Source organism: Nyctereutes procyonoides, unplaced genomic scaffold, assembly GCF_905146905.1.
Source record: "Nyctereutes procyonoides isolate TBG_1078 unplaced genomic scaffold, NYPRO_anot_genome, whole genome shotgun sequence".
In the NCBI taxonomy this organism is placed as follows: Eukaryota; Metazoa; Chordata; class Mammalia; order Carnivora; family Canidae; genus Nyctereutes; species Nyctereutes procyonoides.
In genome coordinates this window covers 6,528,120-6,544,723 of record NW_026575033.1, presented here as the reverse complement: position 1 = coordinate 6,544,723, position 16,604 = coordinate 6,528,120, and the positions used below count along the sequence as shown (strand labels likewise).

Below are 16,604 nucleotides of genomic sequence, written 5' to 3'. Positions count from 1 at the left end.
ATAACTATATAACTACATCTGTATGTGCAAATGGAATATGCAATCCCTGCCCTGATTCTTCACTATAATTAAGTTTTTGCCTACTTTAGAATTTCATATAAGGGGAAAGTATTCATATTTTTGATTCTGGCTTCCTTTACCCAACATGATGCCTTTGAGATTCATCCATGTTCTTTTTTTTTTTTTTAAGATTTTATTTATTTATTCATGAGAGACACAGAGAGAGAGACAGAGGCAGAGACACAGGCAGAGGGAGAAGCAGGCTCCATGCAGGGAGCCCAATGTGGGACTCGATCCGGGTCTCCAGGATCACACCCTGGGCCGAAGGCAGGTGCTAAACCATTGAGTCACCCAGGCTGCCCCTCATCCATGTTCTTGTATGTATCTATAACTCACTCTTTTTAAATATTTTGAATAGTATTGTGTCATGTGAATATATCACAATTTGTTTAACTAGTCTCCTATGAATGGGCATTTGTGCTATTTCTAGTTTGGGCCTATATTTAAGAATAAGGCTGCTCTCCACATGTTTGTACAAGTCATTTTTGTGTGCATATGTCTCTTTCTTTGGGGTAAACACCTGGGAGTGGGGTTTCTCTGTCATATGGAAAGTGCAGGCAGACCTCAGAGGTATTATGGGTTAGGTTCCAGAACACCGCAATAAAGTGAATATTACAATAAAGCAAGTCAAATGCATTTTTTTGGTTTCCCAGTGTATATAAAAGTTAGGTGTATACTATATTGTAGTCTGTTAAGTGAGCAATAGCATTATTGCTACATACTTTAATTTAAAATTTAAAATTACCATATTGCTAAGAAATGCTAACCATCATCTGAGCTTTCAGCAAGTTGTAATCTTTTTCTGGTGGAGGGTCCCACCTTGATATTGATCTGCTGACTGACCAGGGTGGTGGCTGCTGAAGGCCGGGTGGCTGCGGCAGTTTCTTAGAAGACAACAGTGAAGTTTGCTGCACTGAGTGACTCTTCCTTTCATGAAGGATTTCTCTGTAGCATGTGATGCTGTTTGATAGCATTTCACTCACAATAGAACTTTCAAAATGAGTCAAGAGTCAATCCTGTCAAACCCTGCTGCTGCTTTATGAGCTAAGTTGATATAATATCCTAAATCTTTTGTTGTCATTGCAACAGTCTTTACAGCATCCTCACCAAGAGTAGATTCCATCTCAAGAAACCACTTTCTTTGTTCATCCATAAGAAGCAGCTCCTTATCTGTTCAAGTTTGATCATGAGATGGCAGCAATATGGTCCCATCTTCAAGCCCCACTTCTAGTTCTCTTGCTGTTTCCACCATCTCTGCAGTGACTGCCTCCACTGACATCCTGAACTCTTCCAAGTCCTCCCTGAGGGTGGGTACTAACTTCTTTCAAACTCCTGTGGATGTAGATAATTTGACCTCTTCCCATGAATCATGAATGTTCTTATTGGCATCTAGAATGATGAATCCTTTCCAGAAGGTTTTCAATTGATTTTGCTCAGATCCATCAGAGGAATTCCTTTCTATGGCAGCTAGAGCCTCTCAAAATGTATTTCTTCAATATGACTTGAAAGTTGAAATTATTACCTGATCTGTGAATTGCAAGTATCAATATTACATCAGCAAGCATGAAAACAACACTCATCTTGCGTATCATTGGAGTTCTTAGGTGACCAGGCACATTGTCAATGAGCAGCAATATTTTGATAGAATTTTTTTTTTTTCTGAGCAGATTTCAACTATGGGCTTCAAATATTCAGTAAACCATGTTGTAAACAGATGTGCTGTAAAAAAGATGCATCATCCAGGCTTTGTTTTCCATTTATAAAGCATGGGCACAGTATATTGAGCATCATTTCGAAAGGTCCTAAGATTTTCAGAATGGTCAGTGAGCACTTTACTGACTTTAAGTCACCAGCTATATTAGTCCCTAACAAGAGAGTCAGTCTGTCCTTTGGAGCTAAGAAGCCAGGCACTGGCTTCTCTGTTGCTCTAAAAGACCTCAATGGCATCTTCTTCCAATAGAAGGCCTTCTCATCTACATAGAAGATCTGTTTTTCAGTGTAGCCACTTTCATTACTATCTTAGCTGAACTTTCTGGGTAACTTGCTGCAGCTTCTATACCAGCCCTTGCTGCTTCACCTTGCACTATTATGTTATACAGCTGGCTTCTTTTCTTAAACCTTATGAACCAACCTCTCCTAAATTCAAATTTCTCTTTGGCAGCTTCCTCACCTCTCTCAGCCTTCATAAATTGAAGAGAATTAGGGGCTTGCTCTGGATTAGCCTCTGCCTTGAGAATGTTGTGGCTGGTTTAATCTTCTGCCCAGACCACTTGAAATTTCTCCATATACAATAAGGCTGTTTCACTTTCTTATCAGTTGTGTGTTCACTGGAGTTATACTTTTAACTTCCTTCCAGAACATTTTCTTTGCATCCACAGCTCGGTTGTTTGGTGCAAAAGGGCTACCTTTTGGCTTGGTTCAGCTGTTGGCCTGCCTTCCTCACAAAGTTTAATTACTTCTAGGTTTTGATTTAAAGTGAGAGATGTACCAATCTTCCTTTCACTTGAACACTTAGAGACAATTGTAGGGTTATTCATTTACCTAATTTTAATACTGTGTCTCGGGGAATAGGGAGACACCCAAGGAGAGGAAGAGAGAGAGAGGGGAACATTTGGTTGACAGCGCAGTCAGAACACACACATCTATGGATGAAGTTCATGGTCTTACACAGTTGCGGTTTGTGGTGCCCCCAAACAACTACAATAGTAACATTAAAGATCACTGATCACAGATTTCCATAACAAGTATAATAATGATGAAAAACTTTGAAATATTGCAAGAATTGTGAATATGTGACACAGATGCAAAGTAAGTGAATGCTGCTGGAAAAATGGCACCAGTAGATTTGCTCAAGGCAAGGGTGCCACAGACCTTCAATATGTAAAGACACAGTAAAAGCACAACAAAACAAGGTGGGGTTATATGATTAACTTTATAAGAAATGGCCCACATAGGGGTACCTGGGTGGCTCAGTAAGTTGGGTGGCTGCCTTTGGCTCAGGTTATGATCCCAGTGTCCTGGGATGGAGCCCAGAGTGGGATGGTGGTGGTGGTGGTGTCCCTGCTCAGCGGGGAGTCTGCTTCTCCATCTGCCTCTCCCCTTGCTTATGCTCTCTCTCTCTCTCAAATAAATGAATAAAATCTTAAAAAAGAAATAGTCCAAGTGTTCACTGAAGCAGTTGTAGGAGTGAAGTGAATGTATGAGCATTTCTATTGTTTCACATCTTCACCACACTTAGTATTGTCAGTATTTGAGCTGTTCTAGTGGCTCAGGGTGGTAATGACATTCATTTTGCTTGAGGGGTCTACTCTGATATTATCATCATCACTTGAACTACTTATGACAGAAGCCACAGGACTTGGGGGCCTATCCCCACTGAATGGCAGGGCAGTTGTGACAAAGTTAAAAGTTCCAGAAAGAAAACTCTGAAGCCAACACAGATGTCCCTCACCACACTCCACTTCCATTCAAGGGAAGGAAGTCTTATTTCAGGGCAGGTAGAACAGGGTGATTTTTTTTTTTTAATTTTGTGGTGAAATTTAAACTCTTATTTATTCCCCAGCCAGTGATGAGACAACAGCTCCAAATTTTCCCAAACTGACTGAAAAGAGGCAATGTTGTTCCTGTAGTTCGCTTACTTAGAAAGCTGAGGTTTGACGTCCCTTGGATTATTAACTTATCCTTTTCCAGGTAGGGGTCATTTTTATTTCTCATTTTGCTCTTTAGCACCCCAGTTTAGAGACCACTAATTTCCTGAGATGGGTTTTTGGATGAGAAGACAGTTCTTACCACTCTGCAAGGGCCTGGTGTGTGAAATTAAGGGCAGGAAATCGGCTATTCTTCTCAGAAATGTGGGACTCATGTCCAAGGTGAAAAGAGGTCAGGTTTAAAACTGGTTCTGTATAATTTTTAAAATATGTAATCTGTACTCTTCTACCTTCAAGAACAAAAGAAGTGACATTCACCGAAGACATTCATGTAGCCTCTGTCTTCTGTGTCTTGGGGCAGTTGTCCTGCAGGGTGGATGAGGAGGGCCGCAGGGATTCCACAGTACCAGCTCTGACTCTCCTTCCATAGAGGTGGGCCTGCTGGCTTCCAGAAATTATGCTGTGGTTCTGAGTGTCTGCAGCACAGTGTTTCTTTCATGTGTTTACAATTTCAACAATCACTATTTCTAGATTGAGATTCTCATGTGGTTGCACATAAAGCCAAAAGAGTCGTTGTGCTGTCACAGAAAGTTATCTGTTTTCCTGAGAGAAAAATCAGATGCCTCACAGTTGCAACCACTATGGTAATTTAGAATATTAGCAAAGTATTTAGGACAGATATCAATAAAGATGGCCCATCTCACCTATTCACCATCTGAGTAATGAACCCCTAGAAGAGAGGTAAGTTTCCCTCATCATAATTATGACTAGCTGGGCCCTGAATCTAGAAGATCACAGATAAAGACACAGAGACTGGCTCCAGGTATAGCTAAAACTGCCCTCTTGCCTCCACAGAGCCCAGGGCTCTGGAACAGACAGGGGCTGCTTTCACTGCATTCATTCATTGGCTGCTATGGTGCCAATGGAATATACACCCTTGTGACACAACCTATGGGTCACATGCTATTCCTATGGTAGAATAAAGAGGTTTGTCACTCATTCCTCTTCCCACAGAGGTGGATAAAATCAAGGTCTTGAATCAAGAGTTTGGTGGAGCCACTGCTGAGGAAAGGCATCAGAAGGACCAAAGAAAGTGACCAGCAGGTGTTTCTTGAAAGGGAGAGGGGCTGTGGGAGGCTGGATTTCAGTCTTTTTTTTTTCAAGATTTTATTTATTTATTCATGAGAGACAAAAAGAGAGGCAGAGGCAGAGGGAGAAGCAGGCTCTCTGTGGGGAGCCCGATATGGGACTCAATCCTAGGACCCTGGGGTCACGTCCTGAGCCGAAGGCAGACGCTCAGCCACTGAGCGACCCAGGCACCTCTGGATTGCAGAGTTTTGAAGAGCATTGTTTGTCAGCTTGAGCTGCCATAACAGCATGCCAGCGGCCGTGGGTGTAGGCCACAGACATTTATCCTCATAGTTCTGGAGGCTGGATATCCATCCTCAGAGTCCCAATATGGCTGGTTTCTCATGAAAGCACTCTCTCTGGCTCATAGAAGGCTGCTATGTTCACATGAGCTGTGTGTGTGTGCATGAGCATGCACACATGCAAAGACAGGGAGGAAGAGGGAGAGAGAGGCAGCAAGATCTCTAATGCCTCCTCTTACAAAGGCTTTACTCCCATCATAAGGGCCCCCACCCCTGCCACATGACCTCATCTAAACCTAATCACCTCTCAAAGATCCCATCTCCAAATATCACTATATTAGGGCTTTAATATATGAATTTTAGGGGGACGCAAACATTCAATCCATAACAAGCACAGACAGCCTGCCCAGACACCAATCCCAGTTCTGCCAGTTACTCTTATTTAACCACCATGCCTGAGTTTCTTCCTCTGTAAAATGGTAAAAATGTAATACCTTATTAGGGATACCATGAGGTCTAAATGAATTAATAAATGTAAAGTACTACAAAAAGTGCCGGGCACATGGTAAGTACTATACACATTTCTTTAACTGATTTTTTTTAATGCTATTGCTATAAGCCCAAATCTCACTTGGACATCCTTAAAGTGGACAATAGTGATACAGAGTGATTCCTGAATGAGCTTTGAGGGTGAGCTGGGTAATGATGTTCTGCTCTGTCAGGAGGTTTACCCACCACTATCCTCGGGTGGGTGGACAGGTTGAGCTGAATGATGCAGAATTCCCAAATTATATTGCAAATAGGTTGCTTAATGGTGACAGGCAGCAAGTGTTAACAAGTGAGAATAGCTAAATAGTGAAATAGCCAAACTCTATTCTTTATGCTCAGGTACAAGCATTGCTCACTTGTGCTTACTGCTGATAGGGTGCCTTCTATTTTTAACTGATCAAGGTGAACTTCCTATCATTATACCAGGCCAAGCACTCCTCTTATCTCTATAGAAAACCACTCAGTGCATGGACTCAGCTGTCATTCTACAATGATGAAAGATGTCCACTGATAACTTTATGCCTGAGTAGAAAACAGAATGGCTGCTAATTGTTCAGGGAAAATGTTCTCCATATGGGTGCATGTCATAATGCTGACTATGGTGCCTGTTTGAGTCTTGGCCCATGAAGCTGGGGGAAATTCTCAACCCAGACTGTGTCAAAGAGCCTAAGATGCTTCCAAAGGGCCGAGGAGTGAGGTCTCCCCAGTGATACAGAATTGAACTGCTGTAGAATAATCAGCCAACAACTATCTTTATCCTTAGCATAAATGGAAAGGAATTCAGAGCTGGAAGATCCTGGAGATCCTGTCAGCCTTTAGGTTTTTCTGTAGGCCCCTTGGTGGCAGGAACCACAAACTAAAAACATAAAATCACTGTTTCGGGTGGTGATAAAAACTTCTACCCCAGGAGATGGCCTTATGAGTACATAAGGCCAGCAGCCACTCACATGGCCTGATAGGAGTGATCCTAGGATGGACTGTCTCTCCAGCTTTTGTACTTGAAATTAATGAAGAGGTAGACAATGGGGAACTGCATAATTAATAGAATGTATACACTCTCACACACATATCCTAAATGTGAGAAATTTTATCTCACTAAAAAGTCCTCATTAATCACTCCTTTGTGCATTTAGAATACCTTTAAAAATGCTAATATGACCTGAAAGATTTGTGTGGTCTAAATTATAGTAAAAACCACAGATAAACAAGACACATCATCCTAGATCTTTAATCTCACTCAAAGATTTGAAAAATAGATCACTTCATGTTAAAACCAAGAAAAGAGGATAAGAGGTCGATGGTGGCAGAGTAGGAGGACCCTGGGCTTGTCTCATCTCACAAACACAACTAAATAACTATGAAATCATCCTCAATACCCCAGAAATTAACCTAAAGATTGACAGGACAAATTCCACAACTAAAGCTAGAGAAGAGGCCAAATTGAAGAAGGTAGGAAGCGAGGAGACCTAGCTTAGGAGAGAAACAGATTGTGGCCACTATGGTGGGGAAGGAGCCACAGTTGCAGGGAAGGTCAAGAGAAAGACTACCCCTCAGAGGAGTGAGTGCATGGTGAAAAAGAATCCCCCATAGCAACTGGCTTGGAGAATGAGAGGGCCTGAACTTCATGAGTTCTTGTACCCAGCAAGGCTTAAAGCTTGAGGTTTTAAAGGTCAGCAAGATTGGTCCTGGGAGAGCTCAGAGGGTACTGCACTGCTCTTGGACAGAAGGCAGGGCAAACAGCCCACAGACAAACAGCGTGGAAACATGGATCTGAAGAGCCCCTGGAGCACACAGTTGGGAGATTATTTGCTCATCTCAGGCCACATCTCAGAGGACAGCATTAATGAAAGACTGCTCAGAGAACAAAGGAACTGGCCAGTGCCATTTCCTCTCCCCCCCCCCCCCCCCGCCGCCCCACCCCTCAGCATAAGCTCAGGGCCACCTGCAGGAACCAGCAGAGTGCTGACACTCACTGTCTAACTTGCTTACACCAAGCCCCGCCCCCAATGTTCTCTTGGAAAACCTCCTTTCAATCATGATTGCCTCAGTCCCAGCATGGTGGGGGGCCCTTCCCCAGAAGACTGGTCCAAACCCCTGCCAACACCACATCTGCTGACCAGGGAGTTTTGCAAGGCCTCAGTTCCAGTGGCAGTGACAACAGGTCTTACTTCCCAAGCAGACCAGAGCACACCTAGTTAAAGTGTATTACATTCAGGCCAGGGACCAAATACTGCTCACAGTAGGCAGGGAGAGACTCTGGAAATGGCTAGCTTGAAGGATAAAGTGGTCAAGACACGATAGCAGAATGTACACAGCACACACTGGAGACACTTCCAGAAGTACCAGGCCCTGGGGAACAGGGGACACTACATGGCAGGGCACTATAAGACCTCTTCCTCATAAAACTACTACCTTGAAAAATAAGAGACTTTCCTTTTTACTTATTTTTTTTAAAATATTTTATTTATTCATGATAGAGAGAGAGAGAGACAGACAGACAGACACAGAAACACAGGCAGAAGGAAAAGCAGGCTCCATGCTGGGAGCCCGATGTGGGACTCAATCCCAGGACTCCAGGATCACGCCCTGGCCAAAGGCAGGCGCTAAACCACTGAGCTACCCAGGAATCCCCAATAAGAGACTTTCCTAACACAGAAATAGGAATGAGGAATTTGCCTCAAATGAAAGAACAGGACAAGGCCATGGGTGGAGACCTAAGTGAAACAGATATTAGTGACATGCTTGATAGAGAACTTAAAGCACTGGACTTGAGAAAAAAGTGGAGGACATCAGTGAAACAATTAACACAGAGATAAGGAATAACATAGCAGAGAAGATAAAGGGCTTAATAATGAAATGAGAAACACACTTGATGGAATGAACAGCAGGCTGGAAGAAGCAGAACAATTAATGACCTAGAAGACAGAGTAGTTAGTGGAAAGTAAGCAAGCTGAACCAAAGAGAAAAAAAATAGAATTATGGAAATGAGAATAGACTTACGGAAGTGACTGACTCCACCAAATGTATTAACATTCATATTATAGGAGTCCCAGAAGAAGAAGAAGAGAGAAAAGGGGCCAGAGAATTTATTTGGAGAAATAATAACTGAAAACTTTCTTAATCTGTAGAAGGAAACAAATCCAGATCCAGGAAGCACAGAGAACCACCAACAGAATCAATGAAAGCAGACCTCCAACAAGACCTATTGTACTTAAAATGGCAAAATATAGTGACAAAAAATACTGAAAGCAGCAAGAAGACAGTTACGTACAAAGGAAACCCCATAAGACTATTAGCAGATTTTTCAACAAAAACTTCGCAAGCTAGACATGGCATGATGTATTCAGAGTGCTAAATGGGAAAAGCTTGCAGCCAAGAGCAATCAATCCAGCCAAGTTATTATTCAGAATAGAAGGAGAGATAAATGGGCAGCCTGGGTGGCTCAGTGGTTTAGCACTGCCTTCAGCCCAGGGCCTGATCCTGGAGACCTGGGATTGAGTCCCATGTCAGGCTCCCTGCATGGAGCCTGCTTCTCCCTTTGCCTGTATCTCTGCCTCTCTCTCTCTCTCTCTAAAAAGGAGAGATAAAGAGTTTCCCAGACAAACAGAAACTAAAGGAGTTCATGACCAGTAAACCAGCCCTGCATGAAATACCAAAAGGGGATTCTGAGTAGAAAGGAAAGACCAAAAATGACAGTATGAATGTAGGAAACACAGAAGCAGTAAAAATGAATATTTCCATAAAAAATCAGCCAAGGAACTCACAAAATAAAAGATATAAAACATGACATCATATACCTAAAATGCAGGAAGGACAGAAGCAAAGAATGGATTCAAACTCAAATGACCATCAACTCAATATAGCCTGCTATATGTAGAAGATGCTGTATACAAACCTAATGGTAACCACAAATCAAAACCACTAATAAATATGCAAGGAATAAACAGAAAGAAATCTAAATATGTCACTAAAGAAAATTGGCAAACCATGAAAGAGAGAAAGGATCAGAGAAAATCTTCAGAAACACCAACAAAACAAGTAATAAAATGGCAATAAATACATATCTATCAATAATTACTCTAATGTAATTGGACTAAATTCTCCAACAAAAAGACATAGGATGTCAGAATGGATTAAAAAAAAAAAAAAAAAACAACAAGATGCATCTATGTGCTGCCTACAAGAGATTCATTTCAGGCCTAAAGACACTTCTTGCAGATTGAGTGAGGGAATGGAGAAACACCAATCATGTGAGCAAATTATAATAAGGAATCAGAGTAGCAATACTTATATTGGACAAAATAGACTTTAAAACAAAGACTGTAGGGGTGCCTGGGTGGCTCAGTTGGTTAAGCATCTACCTTCGGCTCAGATCATGATCCCAGTGCTCTGGGATCGAGCCCTGAATCGTGCTCCCTGCTCAGTGGGAGTTTCTTCTCCCTCTCTCTCTGCCCCTCCCTTTGCTCATGCTCTCTTTCTCTCTATCAAATAAATAAAATATTTTAAAAAACAGCACAAAACAAGACTGTAACAAGAGATAAAGAGGGACACTATATAATAATAAAGGGAACAATCCAAAAAGAAGATGTAACAATTGTAAATATTTACACTCCCAATATAGGAGCACCAAAATCTATAAGATAATTAAAAACAAACATAAAGGAGCTAATCAATACAATATTAGTAGGAGAGACTTTAACCACCACTTGCATTGATAGATTATTTAAACAGAAAATCACCAAGGAAATTATGACTTTGAATGACACACTGGACCAGATGAATTTAACAGATATATTCAGAACATTCCATCCCAAAACAGCAGATTACACATTGTTTTCAAATACACACAGAACATTCTCTAGAACAGATCATGTATTAGCCCACAAAACAATTCTTAACAAATTCAGGAAGACTGAAATCATACCATGCATCTTTTCTGACTACAATGCTATGAAACTAGAAGCCAACCATAAGAAAAGCCCTGGAATGACCACAGATACATGGAGGTTAAATAGTATGCTACTAAACAGTGAATGGTCAACCAGGAAATAAAAGAAGAAATTAAAAAGTACATGGAAGCAAATGAAAATGGAAATGAAAACTTAATGGTGCAAATCCTTTGGGATGCAGGAAAAGCAGTTCTAAGAGGGAAGTTTATGGCAATGCAGGCCTACCTCAAGAAGCAAGAAAAATTTCAAGTAACCTAACTTTATGCTTAAAAGAACTAGGAAAAGGGATGCCTGGGTGGCTCAGCGGTTGAGCATCTGCCTTTGGCTCGGGGCATGGTCCTGGAGTCCTGGGATTGAGTCCCACATCAGGCTTCCTGCATGGAGCCTGCTTCTGTCTCTGCCTGTGTCTCTGCCTTTCTCTCTCTCTCTCTTTCTCTGTGTCTCTCATGAATAAATAAATAAAATCTTAAAAAAAAAAAAAAACCACAGAACTAGGAAAAGAACAACAACAAATGAAGCTTTCAACCAGCAGAAGGAAGGAAATAATTAAGATTAGAGCAGAAATAAATGATATAGAAAATAAAACCAAGAACATTTTTACAATAGATTTGAATGATTTTCTCCCTAAAACCAGAGTCTTCAAATCAGTATCATTTTTGAGATACAATGCCAGAGGATATAGCCCCAGGCTTCCCTGAGGGATGCATGTCTCCTCTCTCCTCCACTGTGAGGGGTGTTCCATGAACAAGTTTAAGGAAAAGTGTAATTAGCAGTTACTAAAACATATCTGGGTTTGAAAATAATTTGTACATTAGACGGCCAATCAGCAGGCATAGGACATTTCCAGAAGTTGTAAGCAGGAGCTTACTGGGGATGGGAGCAGAGGTGGGGGCAGACATGGAAACCCCTTAAATCATTAAGCTTTCACTACATCACACTTTTGCTCAGATCCAGTGGTTCTTGATCTCTGCTGTGGATCAAGGTTTCTCTGTTCCCTACCCTATTGGGGTAGTTGTTGAGGTGCTTCTCCTTTTTTAAAAAAATCTTTTTTGGGGCTCCCTGGGTGGTGCAGCGGTTTGGCGCCTGCCTTTGGCCCAGGGCGCTATCCTGGAGACCCCGGATCGAATCCCACGTCGGGCTCCCGGTGCATGGAGCCTGCTTCTCCCTCTGCCTGTGTCTCTGCCCCTCTCTCTCTCTCTCTCTCTTTCTCTCTCTGTGTGACTATCATAAATAAATAAAACTTTAAAAAAATATTTTTTTAAAAAAGAGTTTAATTATTTTTTTTAATATTCTATTTATTTATTCATGAGAGACACAGAAAGAGAGAGAGGGCAGCCCCCGTGGCTCAGCAGTTTAGCACCGCCTTCAGTCCAGGGCATGATTCTGGAAACCTGGGATAGGGTCCCACATCGGGCTCCCTGCATGGAGCCTGCTTCTCCCTCTGCCTCTGCCTGTGTCTCTGCCTCTCTCTGTGTGTGTCTCACGAATAAATAAAATCTTTGAAAAAAAAAAAGAAAGAGAGAGAGAGGCAGAAACATAGGCAGAGGGAGAAGCAGGCTCCATGCAGGGAGCCTGATCACTCCCTAGGCCGAAGGTAGGTGCTCAACCGCTGAGCCACCCAGGCATCCTGAGTTTAATTATTTTTATGTGTGTGTGAGAGAGAGCACAAAGAGCATGAGCAGGGGGAGGGAGAGGGAGAAGCAGACTCCCCCCTAAGCAAGGAGCCTGATGTACGACCTAACGTCCCTGGGATCATGACCTGAGTCCAAGGCAGATGAGCCACCCAAGTGCCTCCTTGAGGAGTGCTTCTCAATCTATATTCCAGAATGGAGATCCACAATCAGAAGGATTCTCACAGAAAGAGCGATGTCTTCTTGGGGATACAGATGCTGTGCTCCATTGCCTCACAGTCACAATGAACAGTCACTGAGGCAGCAGAGTTCTAGAACCCAGTGTAGCAGCCTTGGGCTAACTCCTAACTGCTCCTGCGGGGTCCTTCCCAGCAGCTGAGTACAGAGGTGAAGAATGAGGACTTTAGATTCAGATGGACCTGGGACGGAACTGTGCCTCTAAGCTTCAGACCAAGACACTGAAACGGGGTTAATTAACCTCTCCCTGCCTCAATTTCCTACATCGTAGATTAAGAGAGCAGCAGCGCCTCCCTCCCAGGGCAATTGTGCCCAGCATCTAGTTAGCTGTGTTCATCCACATTTAATTTCACCTGAATCCCCAAGGAGGCCTGGGTTCACCCTTCAGAACCAAGTATGTATTCTTCCTTTCTTAAACTCTGCCTTGTTTCCCCCACCCCCAAACATGTGCACAGTGCCTCATGCTGATCTTGAAGTGGCTCCATGACTAAAAATGACTGAGGTGGAGCAAATGAGCTCAGTGGCTGGTGTGTGGCACCCAGTCTTCTGAGCCCCTGCCAGCTGGCCTTGGTCCACCCCTCAGCTGGCCTTCTTACAGCAGAACAATCCAGTGACCCCTCGATGAGACATTTTCTCCAATGTTTTCTTTAACTCTGACAACTGCAACTGAAATTTAGCAGCAGCGTGTAGCCCCCCAGGGACGCCTTCTGCATATTTCTCTCTCTCTCTTTCTCTTGTTCACTCTTGCTGTTACTTTTCACTGCTCCACCACACCAAAGTTCAGATTTCCTTTTTTTAATAGAAAAAAATGTTCTTGGGGGAAGGGGTTTGGAGGGGAAAGTTTAATCAAGCTTTCATGATAAGCAAATTAGTATTGCAAAATACCCATCCTGAGTACCAAATAAATAAATTAAAATAATGCTTTCTACTACTCTTCAAGTGGATTTCTTTCTTTCACAAAACTACAAGCTTCACAGCAGCAACCAACCTGCCTTCCTTCCTCCAGTAGTTTTTGAGCACTCATTAGTATCAACCTTTGCACTGGTCATGGCTACATCCACAGGCATCTTATGCACACTGACAGAATGCAGAGCATTGGTTCAGCTACGTATTCTTCTCTATGTATACGCTACTGGATGCCCTTGTCGATTCACAAGCATAACCTGCAATAACTCCAGCCTCCCAGCGAGGGTATCCCAAGCAATAGAAATGTACATTATCACTCTAAAACCAACCCTCACTTCTTCCCAACCCTTCCCTATCATTTTCTATCTTCCTTAAAGACACCACTGGCCTCGGTCAAAAGTGGGGGAGTATGACTTTATTTGAGCTTTTACTCCGTTTGATGGAGCACCTCTTCCTGGGTACCCCCATGTATATTATTTCCAAGCCCCACAAAAACACCTGCAAGTGAGAAACTAATTGTTCCCATTTTACGGATGATGCAGCTAAGACTTGGTGGTTAAGCAACCAACTCCAGGTCACATGGTGAGGGTCTAAGTCAGAATTTGAACCTAGGTCTCTCTGACTCCAGAGCCAGGGCCTGGCTGTCCCATGGTATGAGAGCCATATTCCTGACAAACACTGGCTGTGCTATCTACTCATAATTGACTAGTATCCTGTGACGATCTGTTCACATTTCAATAACTTTCCTTTTAATAAATTGCAATCCTTTATGTTTATCTAATCCAGCTTCCATTTTTAGCTCAGAAACCCTACTTTAACTTTACAGTACATAAATTAATTCTTTTTCACATTTTGGACCCTTATCTTTTTCTATTTTGCTTGAAATGTGACATTTTAAAATAATACATTTAAATAATTTACATAATTGACCTATTTCATGGGAATTTGTCATTTCCCTGGCACAGTGCAGTTGCGCTGAGCAAGCAGTTATGTATCTTCACTCAAGTAAAAGCTGCCATGTGTTGCTGCACCAAACAACATGGTGCAAGTAATGTCTGTTAATGGATGGCCCACAATCTAAACAGGCTGCAGGAGTTTGGCTGGCTCAGTCAGTGCAGCATGTGACTCTTGATCTCAGGGTTGTGAGTCAGAGCCCCACCTTGAGCGTAGAGATTACTTAAAACAAACAAACAAACAATAAGTAGGCTTCAGGATCTGTTGGGGTTTCATGGTTCCTCATTATTCCTCAGTAGGACAAGTCTTAATAAAGTTGTTATCTATGAAGCAAAAATAATATCTTGGCCTTCAAAGCATGCCAGAGGCATTAAAAGATTAGAAAATAATCATTTTTATATAACGGAAGTGATGTCAGTGAAGAGAGGAGGCTTCCAGGCCTCTAGCTGATGGCCCAGCAGTTCTCCAAAAATAACTATATTTATATAGTATATGTTATACTATATGTACTATTTTTGGCTTAACTATACTGGAGGTCTTATTACTCTGAGGCTCTCTAGAGAGAGTCTCCTGTGCAGGGATAATGGAGCATCTCAGATGCTCTCTAGGTTCAAACCCATTTGCCTGGAGGCACATGCTCATGTTCCTCTACGTGTGACTAGCAGGGTATCACCAGCCCCACTCTGCTCAGATCCTGCCCCTGAGAGGCAACACAAGAGAGGCTGGCCATGTAGAATCCCATATGAAAATACTAGAAACCTAGCCGTCGGGTGTCCTGTGCATTAGCAGGGGAAGGAGGGCTCACTAGTGCATGGCCCTGTTTGTCTGGTTGCCAAACTTCCAATTGTACCTGCTTCATATCAAGGCACACGTCACTTTCAAGTGGTGAAAAAGCAAAACTTTAAAACTTGTGGAAGAAAATGTGGAAGAATACTTTTATGACCTTGACTAGCTTTTAGAAAATTTGATACAAGACAGTAGAAACCATGAAGGAAAGAGAGAAGTTTGTCTGCATTACAATGAAAACCTCTACATTAAAAGACACAAGTTTCAAGAAAAGCCACAGGGTGAGAGATTCCCAGTGCACCATTCCATTCCTGGGTATACACTCCAGGGAAACTTATACATGTCCACAGATATGGTCAGGAAAGTTTGCTGAAGTATTTTTGATAATGGCAAAAAAAGTGTTTATCAATAGGAGAATAAATAAATTTTGGCATATTTATGTAACTGTAAACAGCATTAAAATGAATGGACTACAATTATGTCACTGTGGATAAACATCAAAAGTAATTTTGAAAGAAACCCCAAAACAACCCAGTGTTGATGAGAAGGGTATATACGATACAATCTATCTAAAGTTTCAAAACCCTGAAAAATGCAACAACATGGATTGTTTATATTTCCTATAGGTTTATACATACATAATACATGCATGAAAATAGTAAACATTAAAGTCATGAGAGTATTTCTAGCTCAATATGAATGAGATTTGGAGGGCCACCAGGGGAACTCAACAATATGGATAACATTTTGTTTCTTTTCAGAAAGAGATGAAGCGAGTGCCATATTAATATTTAAGTAGGCTGGGTATTTATTCCATGTCCTTTGTCTCTACGTGGGAAAGTTTCACAAGGTTGAAAATTCCATTTTTTAGGCTGTGGTGGCAGCAGCATATGGTGCAGCTGTGTGTGGCTTGTACAAATCACTAGATTTAAAGATGGGGGGGGGGTAGTATCCAGGTATGAATTCACAAAGTTCATTTCAGTGTTTGATGCTGCGTGGGGAGCAAGAGGGAATGGGCCTGTCATCTAGCAGCTTCTGGTTGGCAGAGCAGGAGAGGATATCCGTATCTAAGGCAAAGTAGAGTAGTTTATAAGAGGGAAGTTTGTGTGAGGTTCAATAAATAGGTTCTATTTAGTTTTCAAGTAATGAGAAACCCTCCATCCAGAAAAGTTGGAACAAAGAGTCAAGCTGGGAGTGATAGGAGTATATTCTGCAAGAGAAAAATGTGTGTGGGTTTGAGCCATGTGTAGCGAGGGAGGCCTGCATGTTGGCCTGAGGGGTTTAGATCTAATTCAGGAGACAAGAAAAAGCCACAAGAGGGTGCTTGGAACAGGGGACGTTAATCACAGCAAACTCTGATGGCTCCCTATAAACTAGGATTATAGGAGCCATCGGAGTGAGGGCAGAAGCTGGAAGACCAAAACAGGGCCTCAGAAGTAGCTGAGGAAACGAAAGAGAACCTCCAGGGGTAGGAGGCACAACAGAGGAGGTGGAAGCTTCTGGAGTGTGGAGAAG

The 16,604-nt window shown here is 42.2% G+C and overlaps 1 protein-coding gene across 1 annotated transcript in view; it reads right to left on the bottom strand.

Annotated features, from left to right (window-relative positions):
• ATP8A2 (ATPase phospholipid transporting 8A2) overlaps positions 1–16,604 on the bottom strand; it is a 491,575-nt gene that overhangs the window by 62,528 nt on the left and 412,443 nt on the right. The window lies entirely within an intron of this gene.